Source organism: Pseudophryne corroboree, chromosome 6 (assembly GCF_028390025.1).
Source record: "Pseudophryne corroboree isolate aPseCor3 chromosome 6, aPseCor3.hap2, whole genome shotgun sequence".
In the NCBI taxonomy this organism is placed as follows: domain Eukaryota; kingdom Metazoa; phylum Chordata; class Amphibia; order Anura; family Myobatrachidae; genus Pseudophryne; species Pseudophryne corroboree.
In genome coordinates this window covers 365,981,040-365,998,168 of record NC_086449.1, presented here as the reverse complement: position 1 = coordinate 365,998,168, position 17,129 = coordinate 365,981,040, and the positions used below count along the sequence as shown (strand labels likewise).

General features: G+C 41.7%; 1 protein-coding gene across 1 annotated transcript in view; it reads right to left on the bottom strand.

The window, feature by feature from the left end:
* Positions 1–17,129, bottom strand: part of SND1 (staphylococcal nuclease and tudor domain containing 1) — a 1,401,087-nt gene that overhangs the window by 199,786 nt on the left and 1,184,172 nt on the right. The gene's annotated exons all lie outside the window — the stretch shown is intronic.

The following is a 17,129-nucleotide window of genomic DNA, read 5'->3' as shown; positions in this document are numbered from 1 at the left end:
CCTGTAACACTAGGCGGCCAAAGCTAGATGCTGATGCCGCAAACGTATCAAACTTGTAGAGGCGCACAAACGTGTGCACCAAAGACCATGTAGCCGCCCGGCAAAGCTGTGTCGTAGAAGCTCCACGACTCGCTGACCATGATGTTCCCACAGCACGTGTGGAATGGGCTGTTATCGATGTAGGCGGCTGTAACCTAGCATGAAGGTAAGCCTGACGTATGGTCACTTTAATCCAACTGGATAAGGTCTGCCTAGAAGCTGGCCAACCCATCTTGGCAGCATCATAGAGAGCAAACAACGTATCCGTCTTACGAACGGTCGACGTTCGGGATACATAAATGCATAAAGCGCGTACCACATCCAACCTACCAGAGTCTCCTGTTAACATAGGAACTACTATTGGTTGATTGATGTGAAAAGATGACACTACCTTTGGTAGAAAAGCAGAATTCGCTCGGAATTCTGCTCTGTCATCATGAAACACTAAATACGGTGGTTTGCACGACAAAGCACCCAATCTGAAACACGCCTTGCTGACGCTAAGGCTAAAAGAAACATTATTTTCCCAAGTGAGAAATTTAATATCCACTTGTTGTAAGGGTTCATAATAAAAAGACTAAGAAATCTAAAAACCAGATTCAAGTCTTATGGCGCAGTAGGTAGAGTGAATGGAGGCTGAACTCTGAGGACACCCTGCATAAAAGGTATGAACCGACGGCAATAGGGCCAATCTACTATGAAAATAAATGGACAACGCCGATATCCGCACTTTTAGTGTGGATAAACTCAGACCTCTATCTAACCTAGGCACGCCAAATTCTGTAATAATGAGCTGCCGTAACCGGCTTCCTAGCTCGTAACATGGTTGGAATACCCGATTCTGGAATGCCCTCTCTTCTTAAGAGGGCTGTCTCAACAGCCACCCCGTCAAACGCGGCCGCGCTAAATCAGGTAAAAGGAACGGACCCTGCTGTAACAGGTCAGAACGTAGTGGGAGCGGCCAAAGACCGACTGCGAGTAGACCGCGGAGATCCGAGAACCAAGCTCTCCGAGGCCAAAGAGGCGCCACTAGTATAACTGTGACGGACTCTCCTTTGATCCGTTTTAGCCACAGAGGGAGCAGCGGAAACGGTGGAAATAGATATGCGAGACTGTATGGCCACGCGATTGTGAGAGCATCCACCGCCACTGCCTTTGGATCTCTCGTTCTGGACACGACCTAGGGCGTTTGATGATTGTGGCGAGATGCCATCAGGTCCACCTGCGGGTAACTCCACTTCTGGACCAGCATGTGAAATACTTCTCGATTTAATGCCCATTCTCCTGGATGAAAATTCAGACGGCTGAGATAATCCACCTCCCAGTTGTCCACTCCCGGAATGACTACTGCCGACAATATCATTTGGTGATACTCGGCCCAATAGAGGATTCAAGCTACAGATGTAACTGCTTACATCTTTGCTTTTTTTTTTTTTTTACAAATTTGGCACAACATGCAAAACACAGCTAAACTGTTTTTCATGAGAAGTGAGTGGATGAATTTTAAAATTTTTGTTTGCCATAAAAGAATATGTATAAAGTAACATATTAAGGCAGCAAATTAAGAAAAAAAACCCACAAGACATGACTAAATCTCTGAGTATATAGCATGCAAAACCGTGCCATACATGACGGGACACAGCAAAGATGCACGTGGACACATCTGTACCTCCCGCATTGCCATACGGTTTTTCGTTCCTCCTTGTTTGTTGATGTATGCGACTGCTGTCGCATTGTCTGACTGCACCTGAACAGCCTGAGCCTGCAGCCTGTGCACTGCTTATAGTAGCGCATTGTAAATTGCCCGGAGTTCCAGGACATTTATAGACAGCAATCTTTCGTGATCCGCCCAGAGACCCTGGAGCTGATAATTTTGAACTACAGCTCCCCAACCTCTGAGACTTGCGTCCGCCGTGAGAATTATCCAATTCCAGGCACCGAACCGTTTCCCTGCGGTTAGATTCTGTACTTTGAGCCACCAGAGTAGAGACTCTCTGGCCTTTGGAGACAACCTCACTTCTGCAGTAAATCTGCAGATGCGAGCCCGACCACTGTGCGAACACATCCAATTGAAAAGGACGTGAGTGAAGTCCTCCGAACTGAAGCGCTTCGAAAGCCGCCACCATTGTCTAATAGGCGAATGCACAAGTGAACCGAGACTGTGCGTGGCTTGAGCACTAATTGTACCAGATGACGAATGACCTGTACTTTCTGTTCGGGTATGTAAATTCTTTGATTTACCGTATTGAGAATCATACCTAGGAATGAAGTCGTTGAGACGGAATCATTCAGGAATTCGCGTAGACAATGGTAGGAAATCAGATTTTCCTCCCCACTTGGTCTGCGATCTATCTCGTTTGGAATCCGACTCCGCCTGTTAGGAACGTAGCCAAAGTGGACGTTATGCGCTACTAGCGAAGCTGAAAACGCAAGAACCAACTGCCAACGTCCAAAGAAGCTGTAGGCAGCAAGAAGTGTAAGGTGGTCTTTATTTAGGGCAAACCTGAACTGGAATGCCCTGCCACTACAGCCTTGTTACCTCAAACCCTTACCAAAGCAGGGCGAAGCAACAGCCCTACTGCTGTGTAGGGTATACTCCGATATGTAGTAAAACACCCAATAAATGCAATTGTCTCTGATTGGAAATTGTTCAGCCTTCGCTGAGAACCTGACGTACTGGCCTGGTGCTATGAGGGCTGGCGGCAAATCGACCGCAACAATGTAACTGAAACTGTCTGTGCAGTCTTTACGCAGAGTACTAACCACTATACGATCACGGCAACTTAAACGAGCCAGGTAGGAGACGAACCTACAATCTTGTTATGCATAGTCAGATGCGTTATACATTGCGCCACTGGCCCAGATTCGTATTTGTCCGACACACTGTGTGACCGACTTTGCAGCGAAGCTGCTTGTTTGATTATGCATAAATGCATATAGCAGAGGATAGTTTCAATCTGCCTACCTCTGGGTTATGGGCCCAGCATGCTTCCATTGCAGTACTCTGCTGCACATGTAAGTGCAAGAGATCATGTACTCCAACCAGTAAGTACACCACGGAAGTAACGTGTGTATAAACCTGCATTACCGTGCATGTGGTTACCAGCAATAGTGAATCTTCCTGTAGAGTCATGCTGTACAAAAACAATTAATAAATTAAACTCCTAACACTCCGCTCCTCCAGAGTCTAAGTGTTGTAGGGCAGCAACTTCCGAGAAAGAACCAGGAAGTAACATTAAAAGAAAAAATTGTCCTACCATGGTTTTTTTTTTTTTTTTTAAACACCTGTTAAACCAGGATCTGAACCAGTGTCCATGCAAACACAATGTTCACTGTGGCCGGAAAGCCTAACCACTTGGCTACAGAGCCACCTGTAAAAACAATAAGCAAAGCTGCTGCGGTGTGGCCATGTTTGCAGTGCTCAACAGATAGTGTTAATAAGCACTGAGTGCTGACCAATTATTCTTGCTTACTGCAAAATAGACTTTTAATGTCAGCATATTATATATATATATATATATATATATATATATATATATATACACACACACACACATACATTTTTTTATAATAATATCAAACAGTGCAACATCCAATTGAGGATACAACCATCATCCACAAACACATGTATGCTAAGCCATATGGAAGCATTTCCAATGTACTCACTGAGGAAACCCATGGCCAATTATGTACTGAGACTGTTAACACTATCTGGTGTATAGATAGTAGTTGAACCAAGGATTCGAACCAATGACCCTGCAAGCAGCATCTACACTGTTGGCGGGAAGCCTAACCAGTAGGCTACAGAGTCTCCCTGATACACAGGTATAACACATTTTTACAAGTCTGAAACTAAATGTGACCTCGCACAGGCTTGAAACCTGAGATGACTGCTGCTTGACCACAGCTTAGTTATTGGGCCCTTCTAGTGGCCGGCGCCGGGAGCGCGCTCTGGAGAGCTATCCTGACTGTAAAACCTATGGTAGGTTTATACTGATAGTGTAAGGCCAAACTGAGCTATTTTTAACAGTTTAAACTAGCATGTATTAGTATGCAATCTAGTTGGATCACCAGTTTCCCCCAGATGGCAAAACAGTATGCAACCCTGCTTAGCTTCCAAGCTCAGATGAGTTTGGGCGTATCCAGTGTGGTGTGGCTGTAGAATAAAAATACCTACAGCACCTTGTACTCCCAGGTGGCTAATCAGGCCCAACACTGCTTAGCTTCCAAAATCAGATGAGATTGGGCGTATCCAGTGTGGTGTGGCCAAGTGAATTAAGCCAAAGCTGCTGCAGGTGAGTGAACTCACACGGCTCCACAGATACTGTTTTATAAGCACCATGTGCTGACCAATTGTTATAACATATCTTACTTTACAACAAATGAACAAAGCCAGTATTTGGCTGCCACAACCATGATTCAGATTTGCAATCTTTAGGATAATATCATTATAAACAGTTATGATATAAATAATTATGTATATCCATGTTTTAGACATGGCAGGGAAACTGCTTATTAGTAATTGCTGGTGTCTTACTCATGCAGACGGACAATACTCAAAACAAAAACAAAGACAGACAACTTGCACGACTCAGTAAATAGCACTAAGGTGTCTCTATAAATATATATCTGGCCAAGTGCAGTGCACGCCAGCCATATGCCTGCTCCCAAATTCCCCTTAACACCCCTGCGCCTTCAATGGAGGAGAGATGTAACACAGGAAATTCTGGAAATACAACAGGAAACATGGTTAATCTTGTTTTAACAAAGACTTCATAGCCTTTTGTAATACATATGCAGCGCTGCTGTATTCCCTTATCAATAAGAGTTGAATCATGAGATTTTATCCAGTGACCCTGACATTTCTGTGTGCAGGGAACATCACTGTGGCAGCAAAGTTACTCACTAGGCTAAGAAACCTGCCTTTTGACTCTCATTTGTGTCCCCCCCCCATGCTCCGTATACCGTTCTCTATACACGGAGCCGGGCTATGGTGGAGAGGGAGCCCGAAGCGGCATCGAGGGCCTGGGCCACACACACACACACACAGTATCCCACACAGTGGGGCGGCAGCGTGAGCTGACCGCCCCGTTCAACATACCTGGACCCTGTGGTGAGGGCTATGACGGGGCTTCTCTGTAAGTTCCGTCCAGCCTTTACTGCAGGTTTTAGTCCTGCAGGTGGTAGTGAGGGAGCTCTTTTTAGAGAGGTCCGACACCCACAGCTGCTAAAGCAGCCTTCACTTATCCCGGACCCACGCCTATTGGAAGGGGGGAAGGGATGTGGTAAATCGTTGAAAAAAGAAAAACTTAGAAAAAAATCCAATGAAATGTGGACCTCTGTGGCAGCAAAGCCACAAGCCTACTAACTGTGTCGAGCACAGAAAAAACACTGAGGTACTCAGGGATATGGAGGGAAGGTATAGTTCCAAAATTAATTTATTCAGTGCCTACTTCCTGTGGAAGCCGTCCATATCCCAAGAGTACTCCAGTGACCCCTAGTGGATGAAAAAGAAAATAATTCTAATCAGTATTTGATCACATCAACTGAATAGGTCACAATTACACAAGTTGCTGCAATGAGATTTAGGAGTGCCAAGCAGAAATATTTGAAGAGGGAGCACACATAGTAAAATACATACATACAGCACTAATAAGCATGAAAGTGACAACAATGGTAAATCAACAGTGACTAGATCATTTGTGAGTCTGTGAAAGCTGGACGCCAGCTCCAGTGATCCTAAGATAAATGCTCCATTTGCACACTTATGGATATTGGCAATTGCAGCTTCCATTTTAATAACATGAAGTTCCCTACCAACGATCGAACTAGGAGTAAAACATATAAGCCACGCAGCAATGTGTCCCTGAAAATGGTTTTGTGAATTCAACAACCGTGGATTACATCTCACTTTGACATATTTTACGTTTATTCCTTATACTTTGATATACTGTAATTGCATTTATGGGGTTTCAACATCTTCATGTTTCAAAGCAAAAGTGCCCACTTTAATACCTAAGAGTTTAAACACATGACACCATTCCCCACAACGTCATTCCTAGGTGGCAGAGACGCCTTTAGGCTTTTAAATTTAACAAAAACCAGTGGTACTCACTCTCTCTGTAGCACATCAATCACTGATCGCAGCAACAACATGAAAAAAGGGAAAAGATTGCTTTTAAGACTTGTCAATAGAAGAAAAACCAATTTCCCAGCTGTGACATTTCTGGATTGTGATTATGCCACTGGAAAGAAAGATCAATGGAAAGATTTTGCCCAGACTGTTCTGTACATTCGTGTTGCAAGAAAAACGAGCGCGCCAACTTCTATTTTTCTGTAAGCATGATATACACAGAAAGTATATGAAACTTTAAAAATGGACAATTAAGAAATTGCAAAATATGTAGTCACATGGATTTAAACTATTTATAGCTCTTTGCATGAGCACGCCCACATGGCAATTTCATAAAGCACCCTTGAAAAATCAATCTCACTGGATATGTGCAAGGTGGAAAAAGTGTCCATTTTTCTTTCAAAAATCCAACCTACTTTATTAAAACATTTCATTTTCCCTTTTCTCCCAAGACAACTGGTTTAACATAACTTGTCTCTTACATTAATCATACAATAGGATTGTTATAATATCCCTTTAATAACACATATGAGATACACAAGTTTTGTGGCTGATTTGTATAGTACTTCACATGTATCCCCGATTAAAGGGATATTATAACAACCAACACTATCATACAAGTGATGGGACACCATCTTTATACATGTTGTCAGGAACCCCCGACAGGTGTCCTTTTTGGCACTCTGACTATAGTCAGAGCCAAAAACTTTATCACCCTAACTAGTGCTACAGTATAGTACAGTCAGAACTGCGATTGCTACAATTTTAACCTCAGATCAACCAACTATACATCATTTCTCCTGTGTAAGAGCCACATGAAATATGATATATTCACATTAAATCACTATATTTTTAGCTATTGCATAAAATTATTACAAACAAGACTGCTCTGATAGGTGTGATTGGTTAGATATTTAATTTACAGATCTGTCTTCATACATTATTGCTGCAGTTGTGCCAAACATCCCTTCTTGGGCATGCCATGTTCCAGGTGACTCGACAGTCTTCTTTGTGTCTTTTTTTGTGCGCAAATGTGCGTCTTAGTCCCAATACTATAAAACCACTTCATGAGACTGTACTGATTAATTTGATGTGTGACTGAGTCTTAAATCTGTATACAACTGGTACGATGCAGCTTTTGTTCAAAGGTCTGGTGTGCTTCATATACACCAGGTCCTCAAGGCACACTAACAGTGCAGGTTTTAGTGATATCCAGGCTTCAGCACAGGTGACTTAATTAGTAGCTCAGTTATTTGGATATCACTAAAACCTGCACTGTTGGTGTGCCTTGAGGACCGTGGTTGGGAATGCCTGATATACACATTCAGACTCAGTGGCACAAAGATATACAAGCGCCACATAGGAAATCCGTGCAGTCTCATGAAGTGTTCTATATCAAATGAATCAGTGCAGTCTTGTGAAGCATTTCTTACTGCACCACATTGCGGCTAAGATGCACATTCAGTCGGGTCAGGCATTATGTGCTGCATGGTGTATTTAGGCTTGGTGTATGAGGACACATCTTAGATGCCCACAAATCACAGCAATCCAGAACAGAGTTCATGTATATTGCTATGTTTTTGAAAGCGCCCAGCTATTATAGAAATATCAATTTGACATCAAAACAGATAAAATATTGTGAGGTATTTGAACCCTGTTTATGTGACCAGACTGCTGTTTGAATAGCCATTTTGGTGCAACTATTCTATATGCAGGCTTGCAAACAAAACAGGCTATATTTTATTAATCTCCTTTGACTCTGATGTGATGGCAGTTGCCAGGTTCTGAGGAATCTGGGTGATAGAGTAGGACTTGCAGTGAAATGGGACCCATTGATGTTGGGTTGCAAGCTTAAATGCATTGTACAATTCATAAACTAAAGTCCCCATTATTTATGTAATAAGGTGAGTGAGCTTACTATGGTGAGTGCTGAGCTCTGTTATAATATATATAGATAATATATATTCTATCTTTCTAGCAAAAGCAAGTTGTAAACAAGCAATACACATTAACTCCAAAGGTTTACAATTAAGATCACAGTGTTAAGCAATTATAATTTTTGCTCTGAATGTATTTATGTTACAACTACATGAAAGGCTGAGACAAGGCATAAACATCTGTTCAACAAAATGACATATGAATGACAGATGACAAAAATAAATAACTTCATATTTATTATTACATCTAAAAATTCATTTTGATTCCCCAGCCCCACTTAATGGCAGAAAATAGTATGTTTTAATGATTTTCTTAGCATAAGTGCCATATTCAGCTTTTATCAAAAGTCAGGGGAAAAAAAAGCGATTCCTAAATATGGGTCAATCACGCCTACAAGGAATTGAACTGTTCATGCCGCTTCTCTACAAACAAGTAAACAGGCTGCAGACAGAAACATAGAAAGCTCACCAGAACCGTGCTCATTGTTTGTGTTTAGAGCAGGGGAGCGACAGGGTGTACAGTGTACATATTTCTTACTTCCAGAAATCCCATGCAGTTATTCAAGTAGACTGGCCAATTGTCACATGCATATAGGCCATTCCACAGTCACTTACGGGACATTTCTACAAGTTTTAATGTATAAATTTTTGTCAAAACTACCACGATAAAGGGAAAAAAAAATGGATGTAATATCAAAGGTCCTAACTAGGCTTATTTTTTAGTAGAAGATAAACATTTTCTTTGTTATATCCAACACAATCTCACAAAAATATAGTTGTCACGTACGCATGTCTCTTAACTGTCCCAGGTGAGCCTGGAGCTGCACAGCTGCTCTGGGAGCACTGTACACGTCCCCAAATGCATAAAACAAGACCGAGCCCTGAGGCCGTACCCCCTCCCATCTGAGGCAGCGCCACTTTCCAGCACACAAAAGTCCCAACCTTCAGGATCCAGAAGTTGGGAGGTATACGCATATGACAAGACAAGTCCACAACCATTTTGTAAAGGAAATTTCTAGTCGAAAATTCCCCTCAACGTCAACTTAAAAGACTGTTATTTTAAGGTAACCCATGAGAGAGAGCTACAATAATAATAATTTAACTGGCCAACCTATGCTGAAAACTCAAGACACAGCTACAATTTTTTTTTTACAGTGTCACTTATGGGAAATTATTTACTAATTTTCATGGAATCTAATTTGGACCAAATGATGCAGCTTTATATACATGGGTCCCCTTGCTGATGATCTCTTTTATGGGTATAGTTCACAATGGGTTTTATGGCCCCGGAAACTAGAGTGAAATGCACTTTTGTATGTCCTTTATTATTTACTTAATAGACCCAGCAAACCTCAATGCTGAACTATGGACCTCTGTGGCTGTGAAAAGGGTTAAACCCATTTTGTTCTGCTGGAAGAGAAGCAACCTTGAGTTTCAGATCAATAAAAAGACATTTAATTATACTAGTGAGTTGCTACCACTGCTGCAGTGTCTGCTAACCGCTCAAAAACACCAACACTAAACACTGACACACAGTAAAAGGCCAAGGTACATATCCACACACTACTAGCCCTATACAATATTTTGCTAGCTGTGACAGTGATTACTGCTTGGAATAGTTTACAGTACAGTTTGCAGGTTTGTAATATATAACAGTGTGTCAAGAAGAAAATGCTCATAAAGCTAATGCTCAAAGTGGGGCACTAAAAAACTGCATGAATGTACCAATGCTGGGATAGAGTATGGAATCCCAGTGCTGGACCAGCAACGGCATTGTGTGAAGATGTATCCCCTCTGGGGACCCCAATCAATCGGTGGCGGCACTGGGATGGAACCCGACGCATTGTTTTCTGGCTGCAATGCAGTTTAACATTGGCACAGTCCACCAATTAATCCCGCCTCACGGACCAGCTTTCAAGTCAAAAGGAGCATCTTATTTAGAATCTGGTGCGAGACGATCACGTTTGGGACAGCCAGCCAATGAGAATCTGCTAAGAATGGTCAGATCACATGCGGCCGAACCACCCCACTGTGTCCCCCAGTTTTTGACGAGGAGATTCGCAGATGTGCATAATATAATATTAAAAAAAAAACTTTTTAAACTATATATATATATAAAAAAAAAAGTTGAAGAGTTGAAGACGACTGTAGGTTCTCACCCTTCAGGACGACGCTAGTCTCCACAAGTCCATCCTCCTCCTTACGCAAATTCCAAACTTTAAACAGAGCTCTTGAAAGAGAAAGCCACTTACACAAATCCACTCTCCTCATGCATGTCTTGCAGCTGATGATTTTTAAAAAAGTATTCCAAATGAGTGTACCCATGAATCCTCAGTGCTGTGAGGCAGCAATACTAACCACTACACCATCTGTACTGTGGGTAGGAAACTACTGCAAACTCCTACACCATACTCTGCATAGCACGGAGCCAGGGCGGGACATTCCCGTGGCTGGGAACTTAACCCTTTAGAGTGGAAAAAAGCCTGCGTCTAAGATTAGGGAATTGCCATGAAGCGCAACCAGCTTTACCAGGCAGGACACTGAAGTGCCCAAAGACTGCGCCCACGCAGGTTCCACCATGGTTGATGCAGCATCCACCCGATGCCTACGCGTCACTGGGTCCTATACACACAAGGCCCCCCAATTCCCAGTGTTCACAAGGCAACTGTACTTTACACTGTGCACTAATGAAATTCATTGCCTTAGTACCACTACAAAACTTAGTGGTGCTATAATACAGTAAGATCCCTGCTGTTGCCAGTGGTTTGTAAGGAACAGCAGCAGGTGTGTAACACTTTTACCAGACAGTAAATAATAAGTTTTACATAGGCAGTCAACACAATAAAAGTACTTAGCCTTGTAAGAACCCACACAGGTGCTGCAGGGGATAGGAGGTGCTGTTCCTAAAGTGCAAGAGTATGTAGCATTCCCAGCAGAGCAACAGCATCTGTGGCTTCCACTACTGTAAGCAGGACTCGTAGCTGCAGGAGGTAGAGTGCAGCACCCCCTACATTCGCTCGCCCCAAACCGAAGGAACTTCCTCTGCTCTTGTTGGGGAAAGCACTTGTCGAGCCCAACTTACCTGGGCAGCCTGTAGCGTGCACGATTCGCCTCCTTGCATGAGAGTGAAGCCGCCACAAAATAACCCGGCAAAATAGTGGCAGCCATCCGGTACCGCACCAAACACCGGCATCCTCCAAAAGGGTGACAGCATGCAATAGTCCCAATGGAGACCGGAGTGCTGTAGGGAGTCCCCGCTGAGCGCACCAAGCCCCCCGCAGCTGTATCCGGGCAAGTTGAACAAATTCCGCGCAGCTGCTGCACTCATACTGTGTGCTGCTATAAGCAATGCAAAGACATTTCACTAAGGGGGGTATCCAATTACCCATGGTAAAACATCGGGAGCAAAAAACTGAAGGTTTTTTTTGGTGATTTATCACAATGATCCACCAATATAAATATATTTTTCCAGGATATCCAATTTGGTCGTCTGTATAAGAAAAAAATCCTCATAAAAAAAACCCACACAGGTTCAGTGAAACCTGTGGGTTTTCGCTAAAAAAAAAAAAAAAAGAGGCCATATTTTTGTACAAAAACGGGTCTGGTTTCACCTGCCTGAGGCAGGTAAAATGAAATCCCTGATAAGCCGCAGCTCATAGGGGCTAATTGGATAACCCCCAGTATGACAATTACTCGTGGGCAATGACCACGGGTAATTGGATACTGCCCTAAAAATTTTAAGAAAAGTATTAAAAAATAAAACCATACAAAGCCTTGGAGGAGCCCTCTAAACTGTGCCCTGCTCGCTAGGCACCTAAAGAACACTGGATTTGTGGGGTGGCAGTAGAGAGAAGCTTACTTTTGAAGCTACAGTTTAATTTAAGTGCCAGCACCAGCCTGCATGGTCCAGTGCTCCCCAGCCTTGCTGCAAGAGAAAATGCATGACATCCTTTCTATTCATGAATATTATTATTACAGGTCTACAAGACTGAGGGATTTTCTGCATTTTCAAACCAAGTTGTAAAGTGCCGTATGCGCTGTCTTGTCACGCAGTTAGCTGACCTCTCACATAACATCTTAAATAAATACAGGTCTCTAAAGAGATGGCAAACTATATCTCTTTAGAGACCGTTCAATCAAGTTAAAACAATTTTTATACAGATTTTATTTACACAATTGTTTAATACAATAATTATACTCCCTTATTTGCAATGCTATTCATTGTGACAATTGACCTCAGTGCTTGTACATTCACTCATCACTTGCTGGTAAGGAGGAAATATGTAAATAAAAAGGTATGCCTTCATGTAACCAGTTATTTCCTTAGTGGGAGGAGAGATTAGCGATGCTTTGCATAAAATAGGCTATAATGGGCATACAGTATGTAGGTGTATTCTGGGTGAGTGGCCATAGAGGGGGGTCTGAGGAGTAAGTAAGGGGTTACATGTGGTGTTAATGTTTTACTGGGATGAATATTAATGTTCAAGCCCGCAAGGTGTATCCAACTCCCCATTACTGGTCTGCAGAGATACCTAACCAATGATCTCATCTTGTAGATATACTTAATTAAATGATAAGGCAAATTACTTTATGTCGACTAAAATGCTATTAACGTAAATTATGTAGACAATCATCAAACCAAACTGTATAGCTAGCCAAATCCTGTAATATGATGACAATTCAAACACTAGGGATTTATGTTACAAACCTCAGCTGGTCAGAGTAGCCATGTTGTGTAAGTAAAAACAAAAAGAAAAAAAAAAAAACCACAGTAGGACAGCAGCTAAAAGAATTGCAAATAAATTCAGTCGCCAAACCAGATGTCATCCTTTGGTAGCATCTATTACTGCCCTGCTCTGATTTGCAGCAAGACCATTCATTTCCAACTTGGTCAAGAACGGTAGAAGAGAAGTTATAGTGATGAACCACACTTGTCCTGTCCTCACACTTCTGTCTGACACTAGCTGTGAATTCTGCTGCTTCAGTAAATAATCCTCTCATAAAACCTTGAAACAGAGCACTTTTACTGACACCTCTATGAAATATGCAACTTTTGTGTCTTGCCAGAGCTGAAAAAATAAATAAAATAAATTACTTCATAAAATAAATTGTGGCACACTAGAAATATGGCCCCTGGCTGCAGTAAATCGCTGGGATTCAGGGCAGAGGCAGGATGACCTTCATATTATACATACCCATGCGCACACACAAGCTTTTAATTTGTCTTATTGTATATTATGAAAAATGAATGTACCGTACAGAAAATTTAATCAACGAGGGAGTAAATGTTTATTGTTTTTCCATTAGAGATTCCGTCGCCAATGATGAACTCAAGCACATCAGACTGTAGAATACAGTAGATTTTAAGATTTTTGGATGCTAAACTCTTACATTCAGGTTCTGAATTTCCAGTTTCTTCTTTTAAATAAAACGTATGTTCTTTCTAGCAAAAAGCTAGTTAGTAACATTTTGTTTAGATGCGTTAGCCTATTGCACTTTTCAATATGGTAGGCACAGAATGACATTTTGTATTTCTCTCTATTGTATAGTCAATGAGATTCCACCAAAACGTTCATTTCTAAAAATGAAACAAAATCACTATGTAAAAAATTACATAAATGGACCACAAATTGATAATGCATGAAAGTGTGTTATGGGGGTTGAGTGGTATCAGCGCACGTATTAATGCGGCAGTGTGTGCCCAGTGACAGGGGTGCATCAGTATCGGCACTTCTATCCTTTAGATAGCACACCGATATGCAGGGCAATGTAAGATCAGGCACCTGCAGCTATCAATTTTGACAGCTGCAGGTGTCAATGTCCCATCTCCACAGCAGGGACAGCACTCTCCCTGGCTGTGGAGGGTGCCGATCTACATTTCTGCTTCGCCTTGGTATAATACATCTCCCCCCCCCCCCCCCACCACCACCACCCCGAGTCACCAACTATTATACTAAAAAAAAAGTGTTTAATATCAGTGACGTGCCCAGTATTAATACTTAACCAAGTGTGCGTGTATGAGTGTTTCCCTGAAAAGTGCTTTTGCACTTTCCATTTTATGTTACTATTTAGATTTATGTAATTAGAAATAAGTAGGACTAATGCTTAAGATGAACTCGTTATTTTTATTTTCAATTTCATCTATATCTGAGTGTATTTTGTATGTTTTAATATGTTTAATCTAATATAATAAGCATTATTATTGTTTTTTTCCATTAAAACATTGATGCAAAAAAAATGGTTTTAAACAAAAAAAAGTAGTTTTATTCCCACCAACCCTGCGGCAGATGTATTAAACCTGAAGAAGTGATAAAGCAGTGATAAGCGCAAGGTGATAATGCCCATCAGCTCCTCTCATTTTTCAAATCCGTAATTATTGGCTGCTGTGTTATCACCTTGCACTTACCACTGCTTTATCCCTTCTCTAGGCTTAATATATCTGCCCCCCCGATTGAAATCATCTAAAATGACTCAAGACAGCAGCCATTTTGGTACATTGGCTACTTGGATACTGCCTAAATGGACAAGGAGACATCAGCATTATTCACAGCATTAAACAGTGGGTGGGGCTATAATGGTGTGAAGTTACTCACAGAGAATCACATCATCATGCTCCCCATCCCACCCACTTCATTAGGAAGTAGGTGAGATGTGGAAGAGTGCTGGGAGTCCATGGGACTCTCCAAAACGGAGTCCACCGAATGTTCCAAGAGAGTGGATTAGTCTGCTTCATACTATGACAGTGTATAAAATAGTAAACTATAGGTACTGTATACAGTGCTAAAGGGAATAGGATATGAACGACACATGAGAAGAAAAATACTTCTTCATCCTGACTCCTGTTTCTTGCCTCCAGGAGTGCAAAACTAAGGAGACCAAACACAACACCAGCATACTTGTACAAGTCTCCATGTCGCACTTAGTTGGAGAGCTTCTAAGGTATCCTAGAACCAATTGGACTTCTGCATTAAATAGGTCAGCCTTTCCAATACTATCTACACTATAGCAGGGCAACTGAACAATACTGCAACCCAGGGCTCTCTAGCTATTAAACTAATCAGGGGGGCCATATTCCTTATGTTAATTCTCCATTGCTTTTCACGGTAATTGTAAGTATACAGTGTATCCTCCTTTGTTTGCTATTTCTAATTTAAATCTAGTGTTCCAATTTGGGAAAAGAAAAAAAATAGTCCTACCAACTAAACACTAATGCATGCATGACTCCTCTCACAACAAGGAGTTAAATTACACACAAAAATAAACAAAAAGTTATTAGAAGCACAATAAGAAAGCCGTTATCACACAGGGGCCAGCCTTTAGCCTTCCAACCAAATCAACGTGTTCTTAATGGAAATGTTCTGCCTTATTTACCAAATTAATATAAATAGCACAGTTTGTTAGTTTTTGTTTCTGCTAATTAGGATATAATTTCAAGGAGAATGAGAAGATCCTCAGATGGGGTGGGGGCCTGAGTGTATTTATTTTACAATGTGTTGTATGCGAATGGGACCAAATAAGCTCATTAAACATACAACATTTTTTTAAATATATTTGACATGGTCAAAATGATCCAGTCAAACTCTAAAAGTAAAGAATAGATCTCTAAATGTGAGGAGCTGACCACCTTCAACTGAATAATCTATTCATTGATTTTGATATAAAGTAAAACATACAAAATACAATTACCAATTACTTAAAAAAACATTTGGATGTCAGAATTCAGCCGTTAATTCCAGTAACATATTAGACAAGGTGATTTCTTATGATGCCCTCCCACAGAGTACTGCAGTGACCATTGTTAGGCTCAGCACTCCTTTTAGATCTGCATCAAGTGCATGCTATTACTATACACTTACTTACTGCAATGTTCTATGTTGCTACACTCTTGTCCACATGTTAACTTCTGGTGAAAATCCTGCAGTATCTCATAACTAACTGGTCCCCAATTCTTAAGTTCTTGCGCAAACCTTGTATTCCAGTTTGGCCCATGTTTCACACAGTAGTCACATGATAGCTTAACACCATTATAAAGGCAGAAGGAATTTACAGCGCTAGAAGCAAATTTTGTAATAAAGAGTTCTTTATTACACACAATTTCACAGTGAGTGCTGCCAGGCATAAATAACACAGTGCTACTGTACTTCTCCCTTTAACAGTTTAAATGGCAAGCATTCATTCTTGCAGGGTTACTGCTGAGACAACACCTTCCCCTGAGTAGGCAACAACTGCACAGAGAAGGGAAGATATTTGTCACTAGAGCTATAGCCAGACACAAGCTTTTCATGGATGTGAGAGATGGGTCTAGTTGAGGCAGAAACAGGGCCGGATCCAGGGGGGGGCGAACGGGGCGAACGGCCCCCCCCTAACAGTCATAGCCACGCCCACTTACATGAGGTGGGGGCTGCTGCCAGGTGATGGTGTGTGGCTGGCTGCACTGACATCCCTCCCCATCCTCCGTGTCCCTGGGGCCCCCTAGCCCCATCATCACATGCCATTACCCCCACCTTGGGCAGTGTGTGCCGCCCATCGGTGTGTTAGTAGTTACATGTGCCTGGTTGTGTGTGCTACATAAGAAGCACATGTGCATGCTGGAAATGCTTTATATGCTCTTTAGAGCATTAATGGACAGTTGGTATGGGAAGTGGGAGGAGTAATGAGTAGGGGAGGAGTCAGGAATAAATAAACCACCACCCCCTAAAAGAAAAGTCTAGATCCGTCCCTGGGCAGAAAGAACTATTTTCATTATCACCTACAGTGCTTTGCTAAAGTATTCACCCCCTTTGCATTTTTCATGTTTTGTTGCCTCACAACCTGGAATTAAAATGGATTGTTTGAAGGTTTGCATTAATTTATTCACAGAACATAGCTACAACTTTGAAGATGTTTTTTATTTTTATTGTGAAGCAAACAACAAATACTGTAGGACAAAATAACAAAACTTCAGCATGCATAACTATTCACCCCCCTAAAGTCAGTACTTTGTAGAGCCACCTTTTGCGGCAATTATAGCTGCAAGTCGC